Genomic DNA, 25956 nt, shown 5'->3' on the forward strand with positions numbered 1-25956 from the left:
CTTAAATCCATCACAATTTTTTTTCATTTAACCAATATGATGTTGTAGCTACTCTTAAATAATGGATTAATATGTCCAACAGTAAAAGCAAATAAATGATGATCATGATGTGTAAAACTTTTTATTTGTGTACAATTCAAGTAAAATTGGCCACTCTGAACCATACACACTTGTCAAGCCATAGATGGCAGTGTTTCACTGTCCCACTGTTTGATCAAAAGAGCCAAGAGCCAAATTTAAAGACATAGCATGTTTTTTTAATTATTCTTTTCAAGTACTGGCATACACATAAACTGCATTAGCTTGGAAAATGGAGCTACAGTACTTAGTATAATTTGAGTTAAAGAAAACCGGAATAAGAAACTGAAGATATTTTGGAAAAGAATATAATGAAGTGTCCAGGTGGATGAATAGCACTGTAACAGACAGGGTATGAATGTTTATACAAAAAAATTCAATTTTATCTCTATATTGCTTTTGACAATTCTTTCCAAAATAGTTTTACAAAGATATGTGCCTTACAAAAACCCAATCCAAATGTGACAGGAACAACTCTGAGATGTTTAATCTGACATATCTCAAGACTAAAGAAAACATTTGAATTGAACATTTTATTTTCATAAATAGCTTTTATTCTTTTCAACTAAAGCTGTATTATCTACTAAAGTTTAGTATTGTACTTTGGGCGAATTATTGTATGTAGATTTAAATATAGTTGTTTTCTTAGTCTGGTGCAGTAATCATAACAGACAGTAAAGCTTTTGATTATGGGTCTGTCAGTCCTGACCTTTAAGGACATTCTTGGATTCAGTGGTCAGAATTCAAAGGTTAATGTTTCGGCTGAAATGTGGTTTAGTCAATATCATGGTTCAGTAAATGTCAAAGGATTTATGAAATGACACCGTGAAGTAGCCAGGATGTTGGAGAATGAACTCTAGAAAAGCAGCTTAAAAGATTGGGTCAAATTTAAAGTAAATTGTTCTGTATAATATTTAAAATTTTAAAATTGTTGCATTTCATCCTCATACATTTGTAGTGGTGCAGTTTCATTTGCATTTATTGACATAAATCACTCAGTGGCAGTATATTGTTTCAGGTTTTGTAACCTACTTCAGCACGCAGGTTACATAAATTCAGATTTGGAGGAATTTTACCAGTCCTAGACTGCTACACCGAGGTAGTAAGTTCATCTTCAATACATTATTTTCCCCACAAGCACTTTGGTGCAGCTTACAATCTTTTCAGAAGTCTCATATGTTGTAGAACTAACCAATCAGCAAAATCAAGATAATCTAACACTGGCTGCATCCGAAAACTTAGGCAGCTGAATTGTTGCCTCACTGCCTTATAGGCAATGACTCTGCAGGCAGCGTTTGCGCAAGAAGGTACCTCACGAATTTCAGACAGACTCAGGCAGCGTTTAATAATCTACAGCAAAATAGAGCAAGCCATGGTGAGGACAAAAATAATGATTAAATTAGTAATTTCTCGCTAGAAATTACATCAGAAGTGGAAAACGTTGGTCAAAAACTTCATTTACACACAAACTGACCAGCAACCGCAACTTTCAGATGCCATCTTTTTCTAGCTCAACTGTCACAGAATGGAAAGCACAGGATTGTGGGATATCAAAGGCAGCGAAGGATACGTCTATGCTGCCCTCAAAACTCAATCAGATGAAGGTATCTCAGGAGACAGGAAGTGAAGCTAACTTTGGGTTTGGACGTGCCTTGATGCCTTCTTACTGCGTCCTCCGAAGGCAGCATTTTTAAGTTTTCTACAGGTGTGAGCCGTTAAAGAGGCTGAATGATTTGCCCCATCTGGTGGCCTTATAGTATCCATTCACCGCCAGAAACTTCCAGATGTCACATATCATCACTGATCTTTGGGTGGTGATGTCGCTCAACCACCGGGACTCTTGTCAAGAGACAACATCAGCATGATTTGAAATTGGACAAGTTCAGTGCAGATTCATTTTCCGCTGCTTCTTTTTTGTGTGCAAAGGATTGTGGGCAATTGGAGGACGTGAAAGATACACTGGGGATGCTTCTCAATATCTCTCCTCGTCTCCTTGCTCCTTCGTCCTCCATCCTATGACCCGGAAATCGATTGAGCTCAGCCATCTTGAAGGACATCTCAATTCTCTAATTCCACCGCGAGGAGGTCGAGGATCGAGGAGTGAGGAGGCTTCCTGAGGATTCATGAGCGAGTATACACTGGTGTATCCTTTGCGGATAAGTTTTATCGACTAAACGTGACACCTATAAATTCCTCCTCCCCCTTCACATCGGTCACATTCATTTTAATTTATACTTTACTTTTGCAGTTTATATAAACCACACATCTTACAGTACATATTTCAACAGGGTATCTTGCTTTATTTTTATTATGAATTTCTTAAATAACCAAACTACAACCACATATGGGCAGATCCTTTGAGCGCTGCTGATGAAGTGACGCTCGAGTGATCAAGAATATTCCAATATATCGTATTATTGTATTATTATACAAATAATAAATAATTGGCTCTATACAAATAAGCTTTCCTTCGATTCCTCCGTCCTCACGTCTTTTCCTAGCAGCCTTCCCTCGCGTCCTACAGGGGTGGAGCTGAGACACGTGGAAAGGAAGCGAGGAAAAGAAACGAGAATGCACAAATAAGAATTGAGAAGCAACCTGAGGCTGTGTTTAACTCCACTTTTAGATATAAACTCACAAACTTCCCTTAGATTCCCTAACATGCCAGCTAGTTACTGACCTCATGCAGACTAATATACACATAGCTGAAGCGGATTGACACCATCTTGGTCTGTAGCGAGGTTTACGTTAGAAAATCAGCGGAGCAGTCTGAAATCTGCCCCATTGGCTCTAAATTAGAGCGCACAACCTTAATATGACGCAGGATATTTGAGAAGTATCCTGGCTTTGGGACGGTTTCAACACTAAACACTGATCTTCAGAATCCAAGGAAAACACAGACTTCTCTGATCCTTGTGGACACTGGACTCCCAATGGGACTGTATGAATGACCTTCAACCTTCCAGAGATTGATGGACAATGTACAGTATGCTTGTGAATTCCAAATGCTGGTAAAAAGCATTCAATATTTTTTTCCTCAGTAGAAAAAAGCTGCCCAACATTACTGAACCACACTGTGGTAACTTGGTATGAAAAGAGAGAGGAATGCAGGAGGGTAGGTTTACTAATAACTGCTCTTATTTTACAGGATTACATCAGCACGACCTGGCTATCCCACAGAACCGAACATACTACAGCAACAGGTAATTCCCACACAACACAAGCATATACACCCCCTAGTGGTAAAACTGGAATTGCTAGAATGAACTCAATCTACTACACACACAAAATTAATATCTGGCATTTAAATTGGGCACTGGAAAAATAATTTCTTGATGGTGAGAAACTATGCAATTTAACAGGGTGGTTTGTATCCAAAGTGATCAATGCAAGGGTGACCATGGTTCTTTAACTTCAGCAATTGAACTCTGAAATCCACATGCCTGGTCTCTGACAATATGTAGCCTAATGCCAGACAACAACAACAACAAAATATTTTCAGAGAAGGCGGCATTATGGTTTCTTGTAAATTAATCACATAATGCTAAACTATCCATGATGTAAAGCACTGGGAGATCGCAGACGAATGCCATTTACTGTATTGTATTAATAGAAAGTCAGTTAATATAAAGATTTAAAATACATTAAATAACGTATTTTATTAATTAACTTTAATATAATCTTTGTTCAGGGACCACGGGGCGGTTTATGACATTGCACTTACTAGACTAACCATTGCACTTACTGAGGAGGACTCAGAAGGCCTACAAGCCTCAGAAGGACTTAAATAAGGATGTTCACCTGGTCTAAACACTTTCCCAGGTAAGTATGGATTTCATGGCTTATTAAGGTGGATTTGCCTGAAGAGTGCAGAAGTCTCTGATGACTCTTGCAAAATTCTGTGGGTAAAGAGCCATGCACTTCACAGTATAGCCATTTCATACTTGGGATGGTAGTTGGTATTCTTCAATCTGGTTCGTACACTGACTTATATGACCCACCTTGTCTGTTATCTCAGCTACCACCAGTAGTTACCATGAGTACATACATATAAGCAAAAGGGCTTGAGCAGGGAAAAGCTATGAGCTGCAGAGACAGGTTATGTGAAACAAGCCTGTAGCCTGAGACGTTCCCTTTTGAGTGGAACTCAGCACAGGGTCATGGCCTGACGCTATGGGAATAACACACCACTGCAGTGCCTGCCCACAAGGCTATGTTTCTGCACAGACAATTGTCAATTGCTGGCTATGACTGGATTAACCCTGAAGGACCTGAGACTGTAGAACCTGATGAATGTGTGCAGAGAGGACCATAAACATCTTGCCATGATGCACCCCTAGCAAGAGCTCTGGAAGACGCGACTCTCCTAGTGTAGTGGACCCTAACCCCTAGAGGCGAAGCCATTCCGCATGCCTCATAGGAGTAGGACAAGCTGCTTAGTGACTGCATTACCTCTATTGTGGCCACCAAAACAGATAAGAAGCTGAGAGGATTTACGGCACTGGCCTGAGTGATGGACATAGATCCTTAAAGCATGGACCATGCCTCCTCTGAGGCGAACGCCTCCACTTCCGCTCGGCCATATGCACTCCACTACCTGTGGATGGAGTCGCCATTCCCCGGGCCTCAGCCCCTGCCTCAATAGGATATCATTACATGCTCTTTGATGTAAACTGCTCTTAGTAACTTGCACTTCTCCTCTGCCTGGATCAGAATCTGCTGCGCCTGCCTGAAAAGTTGATGCGAACGCAGACCGCCCTGGTGATTTATGTAAGAGACTACCAATGTGTTGTCTGTGTGGACTAACACATGATAGCTTCTTTTAGGAGTGGGAGGAAGTGTTTCAAAGCTAGAAACTCTTCAATCATTTCAGACAATTTATGTCCTAATGAAGATGAAGGTCCCAAAAAGCTCACTGGCTGGATGGGCATTGAGAACCTAGGGGTGACTCTCGGGGGCCGGGGGCCAGGATTGCCAATTTTTTTTTCCTTTGCCATTCCAGAGGAGATCTGAGATCCTCTCTCCCCCGGGATGGCTGTGCCTGACCGCTCTTCCCGGCCCCCTTACTGTATCGCCTGTCTCCTATTTCTTATCTGCAAAAATCTACCTGCACACTCCATGATTGAAGTTCGCAGAGCCACCTCGGCGACTGTGGTACCCGAACAACAGGGTGCAGGGACTTGACTCTCGAAGAGAGCCAAGTGGGATTGGAGCTTGCAGAGAGTTAATTTCTCAATGAGCACAGTCAGCCCCCTCAAGGACTGACCTTCCTTACCCATACAAATAACACACGTCATGAGTGTCGTCGGCCGTAATATATCACGGGCAAGGCGTTACACACCTCCTAAATGTTTTTCCTGACATGTTGGAAACAAACTCTTTGTTCAACCCCCACATACAGGTAAAGCAAACACATGCTCACGCATACGACTTCTGAAAACAAAGAAGCTGACGACACACTGATGTGGCATCTTTTTAGATTTTTTATTGATGCACTACGCTATGTCACTACGCCATCATGATCAGCCAATCCTAGGTTGGCGTGAGTAAACGCATGCTTCAGACACCGGGTCACACGAAGCATCCCCATAGCGTCAAGCCATGACGCAGCATTGAGTTCCACTCGAAAGGGAACTTGACTTTAGTTTCTCTTGTTTATAAATTGCAATATTATATTGATATAATCACACCTTAATTTAAGTACAAATGTATATTTAAAAAAAAAAATTGAAAAATTTCAAATAAAATCAATTTTTATTTTTATAGAAAATTAATTTGTTAGAGAATGAGCATTTTTATTTTTAGTTCCTTGTCCTATACTTGCTGATCGATCGTTTATTAATCTATTATAGCTAACGTGCAAACATATGAAATACATTTTACATAAACAATGTTTTTAAGTAATGTATGTATAGAGATTATATTGACAACACAATTTTCTAAATATAAATGTGGTTTTGAGTATTCCTCTTTAGAGTGTTATTTACGACTGTAAATAAAGTATGATCATGTCTTTTATTTACAGGCTTAAGTCTACCCACTATATGTACAGGTGCAGGTTTCCTATCTTTTTATTTTTATAATTTACACAAACTTGAGGAGTCGTTATCAGAGAACATTCTGTCATTAAAGCAAAAGTGATAAATAGCCAAGTATTTCTGAATTATACAGGCCTACAAGATTTTTTTTTTTTTAATCATGTTATTTATTTATTTATTTATTTATTTTAAAGTTTAAATGTTCACTTAAATTATTATACGGAATTTTGTAATGTCGTTTTGATTTTGAAGTAAATAAAAGAAACACCACTAGGGGGCAATAGGTGTCGAGGGTACAATTTATGCAATTTTACTTCAAACTCAACATGTTTATGGGAGGATTCTAAAAACTTTTTGGATACTGCTGCAGCGTTGTTAAACTCATAGTTGCACACACATTACGATACATTTGTTAGGCATTACTATAGATATAATGATGAATAAATGCGTGTATATTGTAGACCGAGGTTTTAATGTCATTTTTATCCTTTTAAGGAGAAGATAAGAGCTCTGCTGTACAATGGTTTATGATCTCAATGTTTCCCCCACAGTGAAAATATGTGCAACATAATTCCCAATTCTACTGTATTTGATTGTATTTTTGATTAATAAATTATACATTGGTATATGGAAGAATTAACTTCTTTCCCATTTGTAACAATGTTTTAGTGATTCCAAACTTTTAAATGGTAGCGTACATTAAGTTTGTTGTTGTTAATCACTTAATGTGATTTATAATGACAATGATCTTTCTTTCTTTCTTTCTTTCTTTCTTTCTTTCTTTCTTTCTTTCTTTCTTTCTTTCTTTGATAGACTATTGAAAATAAATGACATGACAAAGGGGGACCCATTTTGTGTGCGTGTGTGTTCTCCATCATTTGACATTAAGATATTGACTTGAATTAAAGAGACATGGTGTGATGTGATTTGAGTTTATTTCTGAGGTGACCACAGGAATGACTTTTGTAGCCACATTCCTTAAACCCTTTAAGCAGATTTGATATTGGGGTATTATTGTTATTTTCCAAAGGTCACCCTCCATTTCAACATTTACTTAGACACTTTGCAGTTTATTATTTAAAGACCCTTTTTTCTCTCTCTCTCTCTCTTAAATTTTGTTACAGAAACTGAACAAAATGTATAGGCCCTGTGTCCCAATGGCATAGGCTACCTGAAGTGTTGGTGAGAGAAAGCTGCCAAATGTGTTGAAGTTTGCCTCTGCTTTTGTTAATTTCCCTGACCACAAATGTGTTTAGCAGTTTTTTGAACAAAAAAATGTTCATGTGAATTTTCAGTATATTAGCCTACTGTCTTCTAGTTTCTATACATTTACAGTGATTTGTAAAGTAGCTGTTATTATTACAATTACATTATATATGTATACTGTTTAGTGAACAGGATTAGAATATGACTGTAAAATTCCAGTTTTGTAGTTTACAAGCACATTGATTAATTACAGTGGTTAATTAATGAATACTATAATCACTTGTATATTTACAGGTAAATGATTAATGCTCCCATTGCTCCAATTTTGTAGTTCTATTTTTGAATAATTTGCTGCATAATTGTTTTATTGTTGTTTTGTTAGTATTACTCGTATAGTATTGAATGCAAGCGTAGACTGTAAGTTATTAGCCTATCATTTATGAATAGCTTACACCATTATATCAGCAATCACAAAACTGGTGACTTAAAACGAAACAATATTTATGTTATTATTAAATCCACCACAATATGAATTATTATTTGCATTATTGCAGTAATCTGTAGCATAATGACAAAAAATGACCCAAACAATTTCAAATACAAATCTGAATAGCTATACAGTCTTGTAACTGTAAGAAAGGATTATTAAATATTGACCAATTCTGTCAATATGTAGCCATAGTACAGGCAGGGCTATTAAAAGAGCTTTAATCAAACAAAAGCATTCTGGTTTATTCCATTGCATTAGCTAAGAGTTTCAGTTTCATCTATAGTAAAATAGGGGAGGGGCTATGAAGTAAACCATGGTCAAGAAGTACAATAGTTCTGATTGGACAGAGTCCATGTACCATCGGGAAGACAGCCACTCCTCTCACTACCGCGAAACGACGCGAAAATCTTATTAACCACGTGAATATTTAAGAGAACAAGTTCTCTCCACGCTTTTCAGTTACCCGCATTGTTGAGAAATGGGTTTATTTATTTTTTTATGAAGGGATGCAATTTGGATATTTCCGCCGGGTGGTGCATTTCACGGATTTCCCGCAGAAATAATTTTCTGTAATATCTTGGCGAATTTATTTGAAAGACCTCACGGGACGAAACGGTATGTTTATGCATTTGCCAAGTTGGTGCAACATCGGAGTATGTTTCTACGAGGTGGATTGTGATTAGGGTCAATGGGGTTGAAGAAAAGAGATGATAATATAGTTCAGGGTGAGGGGTGTGTGATTGCATGGATCCTTTCGGTCAGTCTCGCTTATAAATGAGAATTCAGTTTAATTTCGCCTATTCAACAGGCTGTCGATAGTAAGTCACTAAAGTCCTTATATAACCAACGTGTAAGGTCTAGTTTAATGTAAAGACGTCCAGATGAGCCAGTTTTAACTGCGAAGGAACAGTTTTTGTTTAGGTTGGCACCCTTGTTTATTTTGCGCCTGCTTTCCCAAAACTAATACAGTTCAGTACTGGAGATGGTCATTTTGTGTAACCTTTTGTAAATTTGGTGAACAGAACTCTTATATAATTTTTTAATTATTATTTGAGCTAGACGTGTATGGTAGCTATTATAAACCATTTCGACGTTGGGAAATATAGCATGTAAGCCTTTCACGATTTTTAAGTTGTCTGTACCCATGTTTTCTCAGGCAATAGCACAGAAAGGCGTTCAAGATTTCCCAAAACCTAAGGTAAGTTTTTTTCCTCTGTTGACTGGGTTGTCTTGTCGGTCCCACTGTGCTTTTAGAGTTGTTTGAATGGTCGTGTGGGCCTAGTCGCACTTGTTTATATCCAAAGTTTTTATTATGTAACTGGAAATGTTGTTTTCGGTAGCTGTTTTTCAGTTTATCAAACAATGTGAAAATACACTTTTCTTTTTAATTTAGGGGAAAAAAAATCATCAGTAGGCCTATTTACGAATTAGTAGGCTATAATAGGCTACATCTACAGGCAAAAGCTATGTGTTAAAATAACTCGGGGCTTGACAAAGGTTGTTAAAGTGCCACAAAGTCAAACTTCCTGTTTAGGTCGAGTGCCTTTTGTCCATTGTGTCAGCACCCATACACACAAACACACATAGGCCTACACCATTGGCTGTGAGGGAACCAGGTCTGAACTTGATGTTGTGAGGATTGCGTATTGGAGGTCGTATAGCAGACATTTAGTTAGCCTACTTAATTTCTCTGTTTAATTTGTATTTACGTATTTGTTTTTGTAACTTTCGTCTTGTTGGATTCACAGCAGAGAGATGAGAATATCTGCTGGCTTTAAATGTTGCATCACAATGATAGGTTTTTAAGTTTGTTATTATTATTAATGATTCATATTATAATCTGTATCATGTGCATTATCTATGTTTGTTTATTAAGGCACTGCCCTGTTTATCTACTGTTGTTAAAGGTGTAGAAAAGTCAAATATAGCCTATAGTCTTGGGCTGCTTGGTGCCGGCCTGCTTGTTTCTCTACAATACTTTATTCACTACAATAGTCATTCTTTCAAAAAGATTATCACTGTGATTTTTTTTTAAAATTTTTAATTTTTTTTTAAATATGGCGTTAAAGAGATTGAGCTTACCATTAATGCAAATCATTTGTTCAAGCGCATGCAGACATGCTTGAATAGCAAAGATCACTTAAGTACATAGAACACAACCACGTGACCAGCTTTACATTCCTCCTATGCTGCCACCCTGCAGTAGTTTTTAGCATAATGTGTTTGCAGATGCCTTTTCTATACTTTCCAAAAAAAAAATGTGGGCATCAAATGGAAAATTTATAAATCTCAAAAACCCATACAAAATTAACCATGATCAACATGATTTTGTGGAGCAAATAAACAGAACAGGCTGATCAAAATGTTTTTGGAAGTACTTATGTGTACAGTAACTTGCCAAGTTTTCGTTCTAGATTAAAGCATTCCATAAGTATGAGAGGGAATTATTAGATTTTATTAGACATTTTCATAAGAATAGTTTTTTTAATATATTTTGCTACTGGGCCACCAAGAACAATATCAAGTAAGTATTACTAGATAGTATTAATAGAGATTCTCTGTTGTCTTCACACAAAGAGAGGTGGGATGTGGAACATAATTAGAGTCCACTGTAATATTTTTGACATTACCATTATGTGTACTTGAGTCATTTGTATAGGTCGCATTGTTGTACATGGTGTGGCCCACTTTTAGTTGCAGTGATGTGGCTGCTTTTAAGTAAATTTGCTATGTTATACGTACATATTATACAAACTTATTATTATACCTTTTAATAGACACAACATGCATATTGGCATCTTTGTGGTTTGTGGCAAGGGATTTTGTCATTTTATTTATTTATTTCCAAAAACAGTATGTTTTGAGAGTAAAATATTAAACCTCAAATAAATCAAAACTCAAGTTTAAATCAACTCCAAAAATTAATATTTGACAATATTCGTTTAATCACTGAGGGGCAAGTCAGTTTTTCAAATGATACTATTTAAATTATTAATATCTATTATTCTATTACAAAACATACATAAAATGTTAAACTAGGCTATATATAATAATAAAAATAAACTATATCAATATTCTGTTTTAAATTTGTTTGATTACAAACATTTTCAGTTTCTTAAATGTTCAAACTAATATATTTTACAATGTAAGTTCATGAAGAAAATAATGATAATTAATGATTTCAATATTCCAACTGAGCAAAAAGGAAAACACATAAGGTATCAGATAGCAAAAGTGATCAATATTATTATCATGGTTTTCCAACAGTAAATTTCATATAATAAATCTTTGTGATTAGGAATCATTTATACATCCTGAACTCAGCATTACAAAACCAGTGTTTGTATTTGAGGTTCTATCAACTGTTGATTTATAACTTATATATTGTTGTTTATATTGTTGCTAGCACTTCAAAATAAGGTCTCATTTGTTAACATTAGTTGATTCATTTGTTAACATGAGCAATATATTTTTACAGCATCTAAAATATTTGTTCCTTTTATTTAATAAAAATACAATTGTTCATTGTTTGTTCATGTTAGTTCACAGTGCATTAATGTTTACAAATACAACTTTTGATTTTAATAATGTATTATTAGAAATTAACATTATCTAAGATTAATAAATGCTGTAGAAGTATTGTTTATAGTTAGTTCATGTTAACTGAAGTCACCAAATAAAATCTTGTTGTTCTAAATATGCGCAATACATTTGAAAATGTGGCATTTGCTGCAATAATTTAACTGTGGTGTCTTAAAACATACTAGACCAGATTCAAAATGACCTAAGTCTGATTTGTAGATTCATCATGTGTTTATAAATAGTAAACTCATGGTAAAACATTTTAACAACAGCTTTGAGAGTCAGTGTCAGCAACATTAGACAGAATCAGTCAATTTTTCATTTAATTTAATAAATAAAACTATTTGATAAATAAAATAAAAATGAAGGGAACAGAACATTAAAATGTGCAGTTCTAAAATATAATTTAAATTCCATTCAAGTGCAATGATTATTAAAGGTTGATAACAACGAAATATGCACTTTAGGTATAGTCTTTGTAGTTTTGTGAAGCTGTTTATGATTGTTATGAGAAGAATTTATTATAGGTCTCAATTTCCAAACAATTTTGGATAAAGTTGTTTTTTTGGACCAAGTTGAAAAAAACTCTGACCAAATCTGAGAATTAAAATACTGTCATTATTTCATAAAGAATTAAAGCCCTCGCACTTTAAAATAGGTGTTTCTGAGTAGAGAGGGAGATGTGTGTGCTTGTGCTGAAGTTCATTTTCGGCATTACTTCATTGAAAGTTCATAGAGAGATACGGTATGGAGAAAGCGCTACTACAGTCAGTGGAAGTGGGCCAAGCCACCCGTGTGTGTGTGTGTGTGTGTGTGTGTGTGTGTGAGTGAGTGAGAGTAACCAGAGCTGAGCAGATCGGATGCCGCACTATGAACACGACTTCAGTTCTGTCACCCTGTGTCATCTGATGCACAGAAATCCTGTCACAGAACACATGTTGAATGTAGGTATCATGATTAGAACAGCAGATGAGAGCGTAAGAAACGTAATATATAGTCATTTTATATTGGTAACATGAAATAACTGTTATAATATATGACAGTGTTATTTTATATTGGTAACTTGAAGTAACTAATATATGGGATGGTCAGTATTAGTAATTATTTTAGTTTATGTATTATAGTCATCACTGGATGATACTTTTTTTTTTTAAGTTACACATTTTTGTCACATTTGTCTTTGGTATGTGGATTTAATTGTGCAACATGAAACACTTTCTGTTGTCTTAATTCATGTTCCTTGTCTTATTGTGCCCGATTCATGTTTTGGGTTACGTTATTTTACAGTGTCCTACTTAGCCTTATTCAGACGGGACTAGTTTTCCAGGGGCACGTTAGAGAAGACGTACTTTGCGATTTTAATCCCGTCCGAATCTGCCATGTCTGTGTTTTTCTCACACAACCTCTGTAAAAATTCCAGAGCAAATTACTTACAGTTTTTCGTCGAACTGAGAAATCTAATCCCATCCGAATGCGAATGTCTGTGATGATGTTGATATTATCCTAACGCTTCTCGGTAACACTTTATTTTACAGTGTCCTTGTTACATATGTTACATGTACTTACTATAGTAATAACAGTAAATTATGCATAGTTACATGCAACTAACCCTCAACCAAATCCTAATCCTACCCTAACCCTATAGTAAGTAGTTGCTTAATATTACTCAGTACTTAAATATATAATTACACTGTGACAATGACACCTTAAAATAAAGTGTAACCCGCTTCTCCTCGTGTGTTTTTTGACCTACCTGAGCTACCGTTACCAATCTTCAGCATGTTTTTATTTCATTTAGATATGAATGACGAAAAATATCCGACAAAAAAAAATTATTATAAAATGAAGAAATAGAACAAATGTGACCCTGGATCACAAAACCAGTCTTATGTTGCACGGGTATATTTGTGGCAATAGCCAACAAAACATTGTATGGGTCAAAATTATAGATTTTTCTTTTATGCCAAAAATCATTAGGATATTAAGTAAAGATCATGTTCCATGAAGATATTTAGTAAATTTCCCACCTTAAATATATAAAACATTTATTTTTGTGAATGGATGCAGCACTATCGCCAATAGAAATGGACAACTTTAAAGGCGATTTTCTCACTATTTCGATTTTTCTGTACCCTCAGATTCCAGATTATCAAATAGTTGTATCTCGGCCAAATATTGTCCTATCCTAACAAACCATACATCAATGGAAAGATTATGTATTCAGCTTTCAGATGATGTATAAATCTCAATTTAAAAAAATTACACATAAGACTGGTTTTGTGGTCCAGGGTCACAAATCGCATGAAACTGTGAATACACTTAATATCAATGTGAGGTTAGAATACGATGCTTGTTTCGCTGCTCACTTAAATAACTTAAGACATATATGTCATACGTAATGCACGCAAGCACAGCACATGACCTTCTTTAACGGCCACGTCTAGAAAACACACACTCCCATCTCTGTAATAAACACGGAGATTGTTGGTCCTGTCTGAATCGGTGCGTGAAATCACAGACGTTGAGTGATAAAAATTGTAACCAAACGTCGTTTAGAAAAAATGATAATTACACTGTAACAAGGACACATAAAATAAAGTGTAATCATTTTCTTTCTTTCTAATCTTTTTCGTGCTCATCTTGTTAATAACATGTAATAACTTGTTCTTCCTCTGCTACAACACAATTTTCAGACTATTGCGATATTTATTTGAACACTCCTGAAATAGATTTTTAAAATCCCAATGAGATCTTTATATTAGTGAAGCAGACTACTTGCATAAAATTCATATACATAACAATAACATGTCTTGGAAAGATGATATTTAAATCCTCCAAGATCAAAGCTCTTTCGTTTTTATTGTGGGGGGCAAAAAATATAACGCAGCGCAATACAATGATGACTCAATAACGTTTATTCATGTACAAATAAACGTTCCTCAACAGCCTGAAGAATCATATTTGATACATTTTAACATCATTTTTCTTAAACGTGATGTATGGATAGTCAAGTAATCCGAAGTTGCTTCATTCCAGTAATATCTATTTTGAACTATTACTATTTACAATATAACATGTATTCTTACGATTTCACAGCAAAAAGAGGTGTGTACAACAACTTAAGGGTGTCACTTGCATGTGGGTGTAATAAAGTACACAAAGAAGGAGTCTTTAATAAATCCAAAACAGAAAATCGCAGGAGAATAACTTACCGGACAAAGAAAGTTAATGAACAGCGGGTTTAAACAGCGCAGATATAATTAATGTAACCAGAACAGCGTGCATAACTCAATCAAAAACCATGGAGACAAACTAGAACAGGGAACACAGGCAAACAGGAACAGAACACAGTGAAACCGAAACCAAAACTCATTACAAAGGGGGGATGTTTTTAGATACTTTTCACAATTCACTTACTAACAGTATATACTTTCAGATGTCAGAATGCATGTAATAGATTGTGCACAACAGGTTTTTCAGCAAAGTGTTGTTAGGGTTAAACATTTTTTCTTAAATATCCTGTTGAATATCCTGTTTAATTAACAAATATGTCATAGCAATAAAGTTAAATGGCAGTCAAAGGTTGAGCGGTGTTCTCGCATTGCCAGTACTTGTGACATGCCTGGACTCGGAAGACACTATCTGAGCTTTGTTACACCAGTAGAAGGAGTACGGGGGTATTTAGAGATTTCGAGATTAAACGAATAACCCATCTCCATTCACCCTTTCACTGTCTCTGTCCTTCTCGTTGCCCGAAACCATTGACAGCACTTGTGTCTGTTTTTAGATATTCTGCATGGTGTTGATAGTCCATTGGTGTTCACAGTCTCTGTTTCTGTATCCGCGTCTCTTTCTCTTTAAACACACATTGACTTAATCACATTTAAAGCCTTTGCCCCATACCTATGCTGAGGCAATGCTGATGACTTGGGGATGGTGCAGGAGTTGCTATGGTAACCCTATAGCTGGAGAGTGTAGAGGTATAGGCAGGTCGGTTGGGCTTTTGTTATGGATGGAGTGTGTGAGTGAGTGAGTGAGTGAGTGAGTGGAGTCTAAAGCAACACAATAGCCCACTGAGACCGGCTGACAGGAGAGGGAATTTACTGGGAAATTTTACTGTGATCTATTAAGTACTGTGAGAAAGGTTGGGAAGCAGAAATAAAGACGTGCTGTGAAAGTGAAGAGAGAAACACTCCCTGTTTGCTTATAGGTGTCGGCTGATCAACAGGTTTGGTAGCATGTGTAAGGCACGCATAGAAGAGTTGATTATTAAGCTTTATGCAAAAGAAATAATCTAACTATACTGTATGTAAAATATTTTTATGAATTTAAATAAGAATATAGGCTAATAATAAATATATCCTGCTGTTACTGTCAGATTGTAGCCACAGGGCATATGCATAAAGTGTATTAAGCTTCATAACTATTACGTTTAATTTGATGTAATTTAATTCCTGCGGTACAGGAGTCATTGTTCACAAATCTGACTACACAGAGTGACAGTCTGAATCACAAATAACTCGTATTGGGCCCCATGAAGTCCATTTAATTTTTTCCCAAATTCCGTTACATATCTATTCATTTTTTTCACAAAAATCAGCTATCATTTTACTGGATTTTGTTGTTTGTGGTTTAACTACATTTTAATAATCAGAAAGGATGTCAAATCAACTGAATTAAAAAAAAAAAAAAACTTTAAAAATGTAATAATTTATTAACATTTTAACAAAAACAGTGAATTGTGTTTTATTATTTTCAGAAATTCTGTGTTGTCTTTTTTTCTGGATTCTGTTTTAATGATTTAATTGTATTTGATTTAATACAAATGCATTATCAAAAGTGATGGTAAACAAAAGGAAGGTATAATGCAACTTTTTTGCATCTAATCAAATTAAATTGAACAATTCCTTTAATTTTTGGAAAACAGTGCTGCACAAAAGAGGTTTACTGTGCATAAATTAACACATGGATGTAATATTGTGTGAAATACCTTTAAAATGTTTAAAATGTATGTTATTGTTGTTGTAATTATTACGTGATAAACATTCTACTGTACAATAGTAATATACTTTGTATAGTGATGTATTTGACGATAGTTTTTATCAAATGAAATGCTGATGAAATCTCAGAGCAGCTCTGAAGATGAAGTCCTTATATAATAAGACTGCAAAAAAACTCCACGAGCGTCAAGCGCGCATGCTTGAGAATATGTGTAAAACTGCATCACTCTTTCATGCAGAGACACATAACATGCAGTCTTCAGATTTCAATTACAGTCTTTTTGATCTATTCATCAAATTTTGCTAAATTCCATAACATTCCATGTTATTCAATAAATAAAAAAAATGTATGACTGGATTCCGCAATTACATCTGCAATATTGAAATTACTCTTATGAGCTCAAGATATCATTTGAAAAATGTTAACAAATTCTTTACTAAACAAACTCACTGAACACTTAGCGAATTAACATCTGACTCTTACTGAACTTTAGGTCTTAGCTTTCAGTCATGTACTCAAAACTGCCACAAAAGACACCATCATTGACCGCTTGTGCTGTTCTTATGACATTAAAACACTAAATGATAAATCAGAAATGTCAAACATATTATCAAAATAAAATGATTACATGTGCGCGCACACACTAGGTCAGCTCTTCAGATGCTGAGCTACTGGATATGGACACACACACACACACACACACTGGGTCAGAGGATGAGGATCAGGTTGTGATGGAGATAATGCTTCTTCAGCCTCTTGTGAATCACGTGATAGTCAGTGATCTGATGGCCAGGTTAGATCTATATCCGATACTGATATTATTAAAACACATGAGCGGGTTTTTAATTAGTCTCCATTGCGGTGCATACTGACATACAAATGGGGAAATCATCACAGATTGTTTTTCTCCATAAAAAGCATATGTGTGTGTGCATTTGACATCGTCTACGGATGGTGTACGTGCTGGATTGTCTCCTTTTACCCCCTCAGGAGGATTGTAGTGAGCTGAGCATAGGTAATGTGTGCATATGTTTGGGGGGCAGGGGCTGTAACCACACTTAATAGAGGCCTTGCCTGTGTCTAATAATCCCAGAGTCCTCAGATTAAAGGATGACGTGTCTGCTGGTAGAGCGCTACATGGCTCAGACTCGGGCCACGTTGTGTCCTGATTCCACCATGCATGAATTGCTTGAGTACGTGGGCTTTGACAAGGCAAGAATGTGGAACACAGAGCGTTGACTTCACAAACTGTGGAACTCCATCTTTTTCACATTTAAGGAGGAATCTTGGTGGTTCGGTAGCAATGAATGAGTGGATGCTCTGGACCGAATCTGTGATTCCTGCAGCGATGAAGATCTAGAACTCAGTGCCACCTCTCCTGTGGTTCAAAGGCAGTACTAACTGACTTGGAAAAGACAAGGAGAGTTGTTGTTGGGTAAACTCTTCTCTTATATGACAACATTATCTAAAAAGTTTTCGTCCTGTCACTCTGTCTTCATGATCACTGGACCAGCGGCACCAAGTCGGATAAAGGTATTATATACACTTCCGTTCATAGTTTTTTAATGTTTTTGAGAGAAATCTCTTGTGCTCAACAAGGCTGCGTTTATTTGATCAAAAATGCAGTAATAATACTGTGACATATTATTACAATTTAAACTGTTTTGGATTTTAATATAAAATGTCATTTATTCCTATGATGGCAAAACTGATTTTTCAGCATCATTACTCCAATGTGTAGTGTCACATGATCCTTCGGAAATCCTTCTCGTATGCCGATTTGATGCTCAAGAAACATTTCTTAGCTGATCAATGTTGTTCTTCATCAATGTTGAAAACAGTTTTTCTGCTTAATTGTTTTTGTGGGAACCATGATACACTACTATTCAAAGGTTTGGGGTAAGTAAGGTTTGATCATAAGTGAGAGTAAAGACATTCATAATGTTACAAAAAAGATCTATTTCAAATAAATACTGTTCTTTTGAACTTTTTATTAATCAAATAATGTATCACGTTTTTCATCAAAATATTAAGCAGTTCTCAACATTGATAATAATAAGAAATATTTATTGAGCACCAAATAAGCATATTAGAATGATTTTTGAATGTTCATATGACTGTGAAGACTGGAGTAATGATGCTGAAAATTCAGCTTTGACATCACGGGAATAAATACAATATATATATATATATTTTTTTATATTTTAAAATAGAAAACAGTTGTTTTAAATTGTAACAATATTCCAGACTTACAGTTTTCCTGTATTCTGGTCAAATACTTGCAGCATTTGTGAGCTTAAAGAGACTTCTTTGGAAAACATAAAAAAATCCTGATGATTCCAAACTTTTGACCGGTAGAGATGGGTAACAGTAGTTGTTCTCTTTTTTTCACACATTTTTCACACAGAGTCTAGTGTGTTTTAGAGTTTCCGTCTTCACTGTCTTGTTTTTTAATGAGGATGCGGAATGGGAGACTCATACATATGCAAATCAGGCATGCTGAGTATAATTATGCAGAAAGTATGCCTCTCACATGTTGAAATATGGACGCGAGTCCTCAAACCTCATTTGCATCGCATACATCTTGAATGTGTTCCAAGTGGGATATAATTGGCAGTGCATCCTTAGGAGGAGGGGCATATGTTTTAGTATTCCTCTCGGTTACCTGCTCTTATTGATATCTGTCCGATTTATCCTATAACTGCAGAATGTTACACAGAACCCTTCATGCATTATTTACATTGTTTACACAAGTTAGGACTGTGAATACAGACTTGCACATATACTACCTATATGAAATGCACGAGGTTAGTTCACACCAATTAGACATTTACATGTATGCACTTTGCAGACACTTTTATCCAAAGCTACTTTTGCATTCAAGGTATACAAGTTATCCAGTTCATACTAGTATTGTCACAAAACTGGAATTTCAATACGATACCTTAAAAAATACTTTTCAAAAAAAAAAAAATTCAATTCCATTTTTATTTTATTTATTTAATTGAAATTCTAGGCAATCAGTATTTTCAAGCTTCTAAAAGTGGATGACACATTGTAACAGTAATCCATATGAATCGTGTGGTTTAATTTAAGTCTTCTGAAGAGACATGATTGCTTTATATGATGAACAGACTTTAATTTAGGCTTACAGTATATTCAGATATAAACATTGATCAATTACCATTACAATTATCTCACCTAAATGTTTGCTCACTCATTGTATTTGTGTTTTTACAAAGGGGCGATTTTGTTGTGCAGTAGCTTACACACAGCACAAGGAAGTTTGATTTCAAACTTTGAATTGAATTGAATAAAAATGAAAAAAAAAACAATTAATAAAATAAGAACAAATAAACAAATTACAAACAATAACATAAATACAATAGAATAAGGATACAAATTAAATAAACAGTGCTTTAATTTTTTCAGGAAGGTCTATTACGGTGCATAAATAATACAGAAATCGTACAAAGTAATGAAATGTAAAATAACACTGGATGGTCTTCATTGTAAAAATTAAATGCAGAATGAACCTTACAATTAAAGTTACAAAAGTTATTCAGTCAAGAGCACTGAGTTGCTGCGTCCCAATTCACATACTATCCATCCTAAATAGTATTCGGAATAAGAATTAGTGTGTCACAAATCGTAGTATGCTGAAATAAGTATTCCAAAGATACCCGGATGGTCTACTTTTTCCGGTTAGAATCCGAAGTGCAGATCGATGTACACTCTAATGGCTAATATTGCCTACGACCCATTGGGCTTTGGACGAGGATTCGATTAGAACTACAAACACGAATAAAAAGTGTTAAAAAACTGCAAACATGACGGATGTGCGTGACCGACGGTTAAGCAGAGCGGTTAAGATAAAGGAGTTTTGAGTGATTAATAAACAGTAGCCTATCTAACCTGACAAAAATATATTTATTAAATGTTATCCACATTATATTTAATCAAAAACAGCATAGTGAACTTTTATAGTGACGCATTTGGCCATTAACTTTTAAATGCATCATTATTGCAAACATGAGGAGAGTTGTCCAAATGAAAGATCCATGACTGGCAGATTTTAAATTAATATTAAATTAATATTAAATTTAATTGAATGGGGAGGATTTTAACTGTGACAAGATGTTTGACAGGGCAGTTTAAACAGTGACGGGGTTGCACGTTACTAAGCGACAAAGCGTCCGTTAAAGACGCAATTATGACGGAGTAGTTAGGCTATGTCCCAAAGTTTGCATTCTCTTCTGCTTCACACTCAAAAGTATGTACTTTTTCTTTTCAAAAACAGTACATACTTTCAGGACATAGTGTAAGTAGGCGAATTGGGATGAAGCAAGTGATTTATCTGTTTCTTTCGTTTTTTTATTAACATTAATGACACAAACAGCAGGTTTATTAGGCTGCTGTCACTTTAAGAGCTTATACATGGATCCAATATACTGTTACACATGTGTTTTCTTTCCCAACTGTTTACGTTCACTTTAGACCTAACTGACTGTGTTTACGTGTACACTGGCCAAGATGGGCATTTTGACAGAACTGTGTAGGTATTTGACCATTTAGGTGCAATAAGCCACGGAAAAGAACTCAATTTGGTACTCTCGAGCTGTTTGAGAGGAGGATTTATGTGAGTGCACTTTGGATGTGAGAGTGGAATCTGCTGGAATGAGTAAAATAATGACCAATACCTGCTACCTTGTGGCGAAATTCATGCCCTATCACACCAACACTATTTAACCGGAGTGAATGAGATGAATCAGGCAGAGGAGGTGTTAACTCGCTGTCTGACAGAAGAGAGTGCAAGAAAGCATAGCTGGTATCAGTCTATCGATACTGCGGAAAATTTGTATTTTTGACAACACTGGTTCAAACTGTACATTCTTTGGAATTCAAACCCATGAACTTTGCATTGTTATGCTCTACTGTTTGTGCAACGGGAAAGTTCAGAAAATCTGAATTTATAGATTATAATTTATATAGATTAAAGGTTTTAAAACAAACTTGTGATTAAATCAATGAGCCACAGGACCTTGATTATATTCAGATTGTTGGTGCAAAGAAAATGACATTTGATTGGCAGTAAGTCTTTTAATATTGGCAAAATGGTATTATTCCCCCAACGGTTCTCATTTCCTGTTCTATTCCTTCCTGATATGTCCTTATTGTACTCTGAATCTTCCCATTGTGTGTTAAAAACATCTACAGTGTGCTACAATAAGTAGGCTATTATCCTTCCAACTAATCAGTGGCTGACCTGGTCATAAGTGACATAGGGTGGTATTGTTATTTGGCATGGAACGCTGCCCCGCACACTGCTGCCACAAATGGATGCACTTTCTAAAAGTTGATACTAGGGACATGTCCCCACTGACTCTACATGTGTTTCACACACTGAAGTAACAAACGTCAAATTCAGTTGTTGGATGAGTAGGCTATGTTAAACCTGCTAGTGTTTGTGGGGGCAGTGTGATAATGGCAGTTGTGTTTCACAACATTGTAAATCCAACATCAATCCCTTAGAACATTCAAAATGTTGATGTTTGTGTCAACAGTGTGAACCAGCTTTTAGATTAAAAGAACAGTTCATCAAAAAATTCTGTCATTTACTCCACCTCATGTTGTTCCAAACCTGAATGACTTTCTTTGTTTTGTGGAACACAAAATAATATATTTTGAAGAATGTTGGCAACCAAACAGTGTGATTACCATTGACATTCACTGAATGGACGACAACAACAACAACAAGAAAACATATTTCTCAAAATATCTTCTTTCTCTGTATGTTCCACAGAAGAAAGAAAGAAAGAAAACATTCTTAAAAATAAAGGTTATTTATTGGCATTGATGGTTCTATGGAGAACCTTTAACATCCATGGAACCTTTTCCATGCACAATTTTTTTAGACTATAAAATGTTATTCAAACTAAGAAAACACAAATGGATATTTTAAGGATTTTTTACTGAAAGGTGTTTTGGGGAACCACAAATGGTTCTTCTATGGGATCACTGCAACAAGACCCTTTTCGAACCTTTATTTTAAGAGTGAGTTTAGAAATTGTGTAGTCTACAATAGAACACCCGCACAATCTCATTCCTAAATGACAACGATTTGGCCATGTAATAAACCTTTGACAAAATCACATCGGAACATTCAAATCTGCGTTACTTTGCGCTACTGCTGAAAGTTAAGACTATCAAGGTATGAAAAAGCTTTGCAAACAGTCTTTTCAACCACACAGCATCGTAATTTCCATGTTATTAATATTCCAAAAAATTATAGTGGATGTACTGGAATAAAAACAACTTTGGACATAAACACTGTTTACGGAAGTGATCAAATCACCTTTTGAAAGTAACTTGGCTCTTCAAATAATGATGGTATAGACTACATTGTTACGCTACTAGGTGGCGACAAGTGACTGTTAAAAATGTTTGTCACTGAATCATTCATTGAAGACTAAGAGATTCATTCAGAAAAGCTGATTCATCCAGTAATGAAATGAGTGAGGTATTTATCATTGAATCAATTGAAAAAAAATTATTCATTCAAATTTATGAAAATAGACTGCAGAAATTGACATTTTGTCTGAACCTCTAGTAAATTACTTATTTTGTTAGTTGTCTGTTCAGCATCTTGGGAGAATTGTGATCTCTATTTAAAACAAAACAAAAAATCATCATCAATTCATCCAGAATCATGCAGGTCTACAATATAATATAATCTAAGAATTTCTCACTAAACTGAATTGCAGCACCTGCTATTTGTCTCAGCTAGCCAAAAATCCTGCTGTGTTGTGTTTTAGAAATGGCTAATGCATTGCGTGTACTCACTTTGTCAAGAATGCTAATTAAAGCTGTTTACTCTTAAACACTAATTCCTGCTGTAGAGGACATCAGAATGCTAATACACACAGCACAACTCATAAATAATTGACTGAGCTATGCAGAATGCTAATGGATTAGCCACTGGGGGCAGCAGGATACTGCTGAATGTTAATGTGGCAAGCGATGTCCAGGTGTACCTCTGGAATGTGAAGAGAGGAAAAGTGGTTCTATTTCTGGCTCTTTCATATTCAATAAAGAAACAACAACAGGGGTTTCAGAATTAAAACCATGTCGACAGTAAATGATAGTATAAAGGCAGACAACAATGCCAAAACACCATTCTGCATGACACATGCAGACACCGGTGAAATCTTAAGTGGATCCAGGCAGCTTTTTTACTTTCTTTTTTGCATAATTAAGTCATAAGACTAGCTCTGTTAGAAAAACCTATAGTGTGCAGAATCTCTACCCACTGACTTCTAGGAAGGCATCCTAACCATCATGGAACTTCATAAGTTTGTTTTCTGGAATTCTCTACATTAGAAGAAGCTCCAAACAGGAAAAGTCAGCATGTCTAGTTAATTTTGGTTCTGTATTATAATTAGCATAAAAATACAGAGCACATACAAATATTGGGTCAAATAATACATTTTTAATTACACTGACTGAACTGCTTTTCAGTACAGAATGAAATCTAAGGTTATTTAATAAAGACATTTCTCTCGCTTTGTTTCGACATCTTGAATATATTTTTCACCAAGCTCATTGCAGTGCACTCTGGGATCTCCTTTTTCTGCAAAGGATACATGCAATGATGCCTGAAGGCTGATTTATACTTCTGCGTCAAACCTCCGCCATAGCTACATTGTTGGCTCTGTGTAGCACGTGTAGCCTATGGCGTAGCCGGATATGTACCTCTCCAAAAATGTAACAACGCGTCAATTCTGTTATTCGGTATCTATTTGCTGCCATCACTGCTGCTGCTGCTGCTTCTTCTTCGGCTTTTGCCTTGATACTGTGGGTTACACCATCAACATGCCTGTGGACACTGCCCACTAGCGGTCTGCATGTGTAATTGCATGTCGACGTGGACAGCGACACAGAAGTATAAATGAAAACCGACATGCAGCTTACGCCGTAGGTCCGATGCAGAAGTATAAATCAGCCTTTATAAATTTGCAAAAACAAGGTATCTTTGAAGTCAGAGATATTCAGTTGCTCACCCTTTGGAACGCCCTTTGAGTTGGGAGTGCACCTATGTCGCCTTGTGGTCGCAATGAAAATACCAAGTTCTGGCATGTAACTGTAGATGGCGCAGGCTGATAGGTCCTTAACTCATTTAGTAGCGATTGCATCATCATACAGCCTTGTGTGAAGACAATACATTCCAACATTTGTCCGAAATCGTTAGAAATGTAATTTAATGGAAAACTATATGAGTGGCATGGCAGGATTTTGAACAGCCTCTGGAGTTTTAGGAGGGCGTCGTCGACAGAAGCAGAGTAGAGCTAAATAAAATAATGTGTCCAAATTTTAAAGACATGATGCATCTAGTGTGAGCCCTGTTTTGCAAATGTTGGAGCCTCCTTTTAGGAGGACATAGTTTATGAATCATAACCCACCAATTTGGCTAGTGATGAAAATAAAACAAAAATAGATGCGTTACCTGCCTCGGTTAATTTTCACCCACATTTGGCGGGTGTAAAATTTAAACCCTGCCTGAACATGCATTTAAGAAAATAGATAGGGTTACATTTCAAATGTTGTTTCTCTGGGCAACTCAGTGTAGGTTTTTCAAACCGAGCATGCACAGAATTAATTAGGTAACATTAGAAGGACAAACACAATATTTCTGATGTCTAAAGCAAATCTTCCCAAGACCTTCAAGTGGTTGGTTCACACAGTGACATAGAAGTTCAGGCTTGACTAGTATAGATCCATCTAATGAGCCGAGGTGAAGGTTCACATGGATCACTCAATGCATTAAGGGGTCAGTAGTGCATTAGCTTTTATCCCAATGTCAGTAGCTCTGACTGAGATCAGCAATAGGACAGAATTGACCCTGTTCACTTCAGGGGGTTCCACACAGAGCCGATCGTGATCTGATCGAGACCTTCAGATGTGATTCTGCTAGATACTGCAGATCTGATTAAGGTGAGGTATCATTTCAGCTGAGGTGGTAAAATTATTTTTCTACACAACAAAGCACCGAGGGAGATTATGCACAGCTCTTGGCTAGAGACATTTCAATGTAAAATCTTAATTCACTTGGTATACAGTTGTAGTCCAAGATTGGGACTTATATCTTTCAGTCATTCTACCATTCTATCTAATATTTCTAATCTTCTATATTTTTTGTCCCAGTGGGAAATGCACTTGTTCTCTTTTTATGGCTATGACACTTTGCACACTTTCAGGACGCTTATGTGCTTAAGTGATTAAGAGACGAAGTGGGAAATCGGGTTAATTCAGCTTAGAAGTTTCTTTAAACGTGCGGGAGCCACTGCCACTTCAGGGTCCCAGGTCCTCAAACATATCCTACATCTACATACCTGCAGGAGTTCAGCAGGTTCTAGACTCATTGTTGTGCTTATTTCGAAATGGTTATTCCAGATTTATTTGAGATGCAAAGCGTTCAAAGCTGTTAAAACATTAGCCTGCTGATTAGTGATGTTAATTTCGGGGGGTTTCCTGACACCCGAAACTTGTTAACCGATCATTAAA

General features: G+C 36.0%; 1 protein-coding gene across 6 annotated transcripts in view; it reads left to right on the forward strand.

The window, feature by feature from the left end:
- Positions 1-8153: 8153 nt before the first annotated feature.
- Positions 8154-25956, forward strand: part of igf2bp2b (insulin-like growth factor 2 mRNA binding protein 2b) — a 42203-nt gene continuing 24400 nt past the window's right edge. For 2 of the 6 annotated variants that reach the window (XM_079851892.1, XM_079851896.1), the window contains exons 1-2: positions 8154-8427; positions 8969-9010. The gene's annotated coding sequence lies outside the window, so the exon portion shown is untranslated. Of the gene's footprint in view, positions 8428-8529; positions 8631-8968; positions 9011-17523; positions 17929-25956 lie in introns of those variants that run through there. The other 4 variants (XM_079851895.1, XM_079851899.1, XM_079851893.1 and 1 more) reach the window with 3 other exon arrangements.

This window comes from Squalius cephalus, assembly GCF_949319135.1.
Source record: "Squalius cephalus genome assembly, chromosome: 2".
Lineage (NCBI taxonomy): Eukaryota > Metazoa > Chordata > Actinopteri > Cypriniformes > Leuciscidae > Squalius > Squalius cephalus.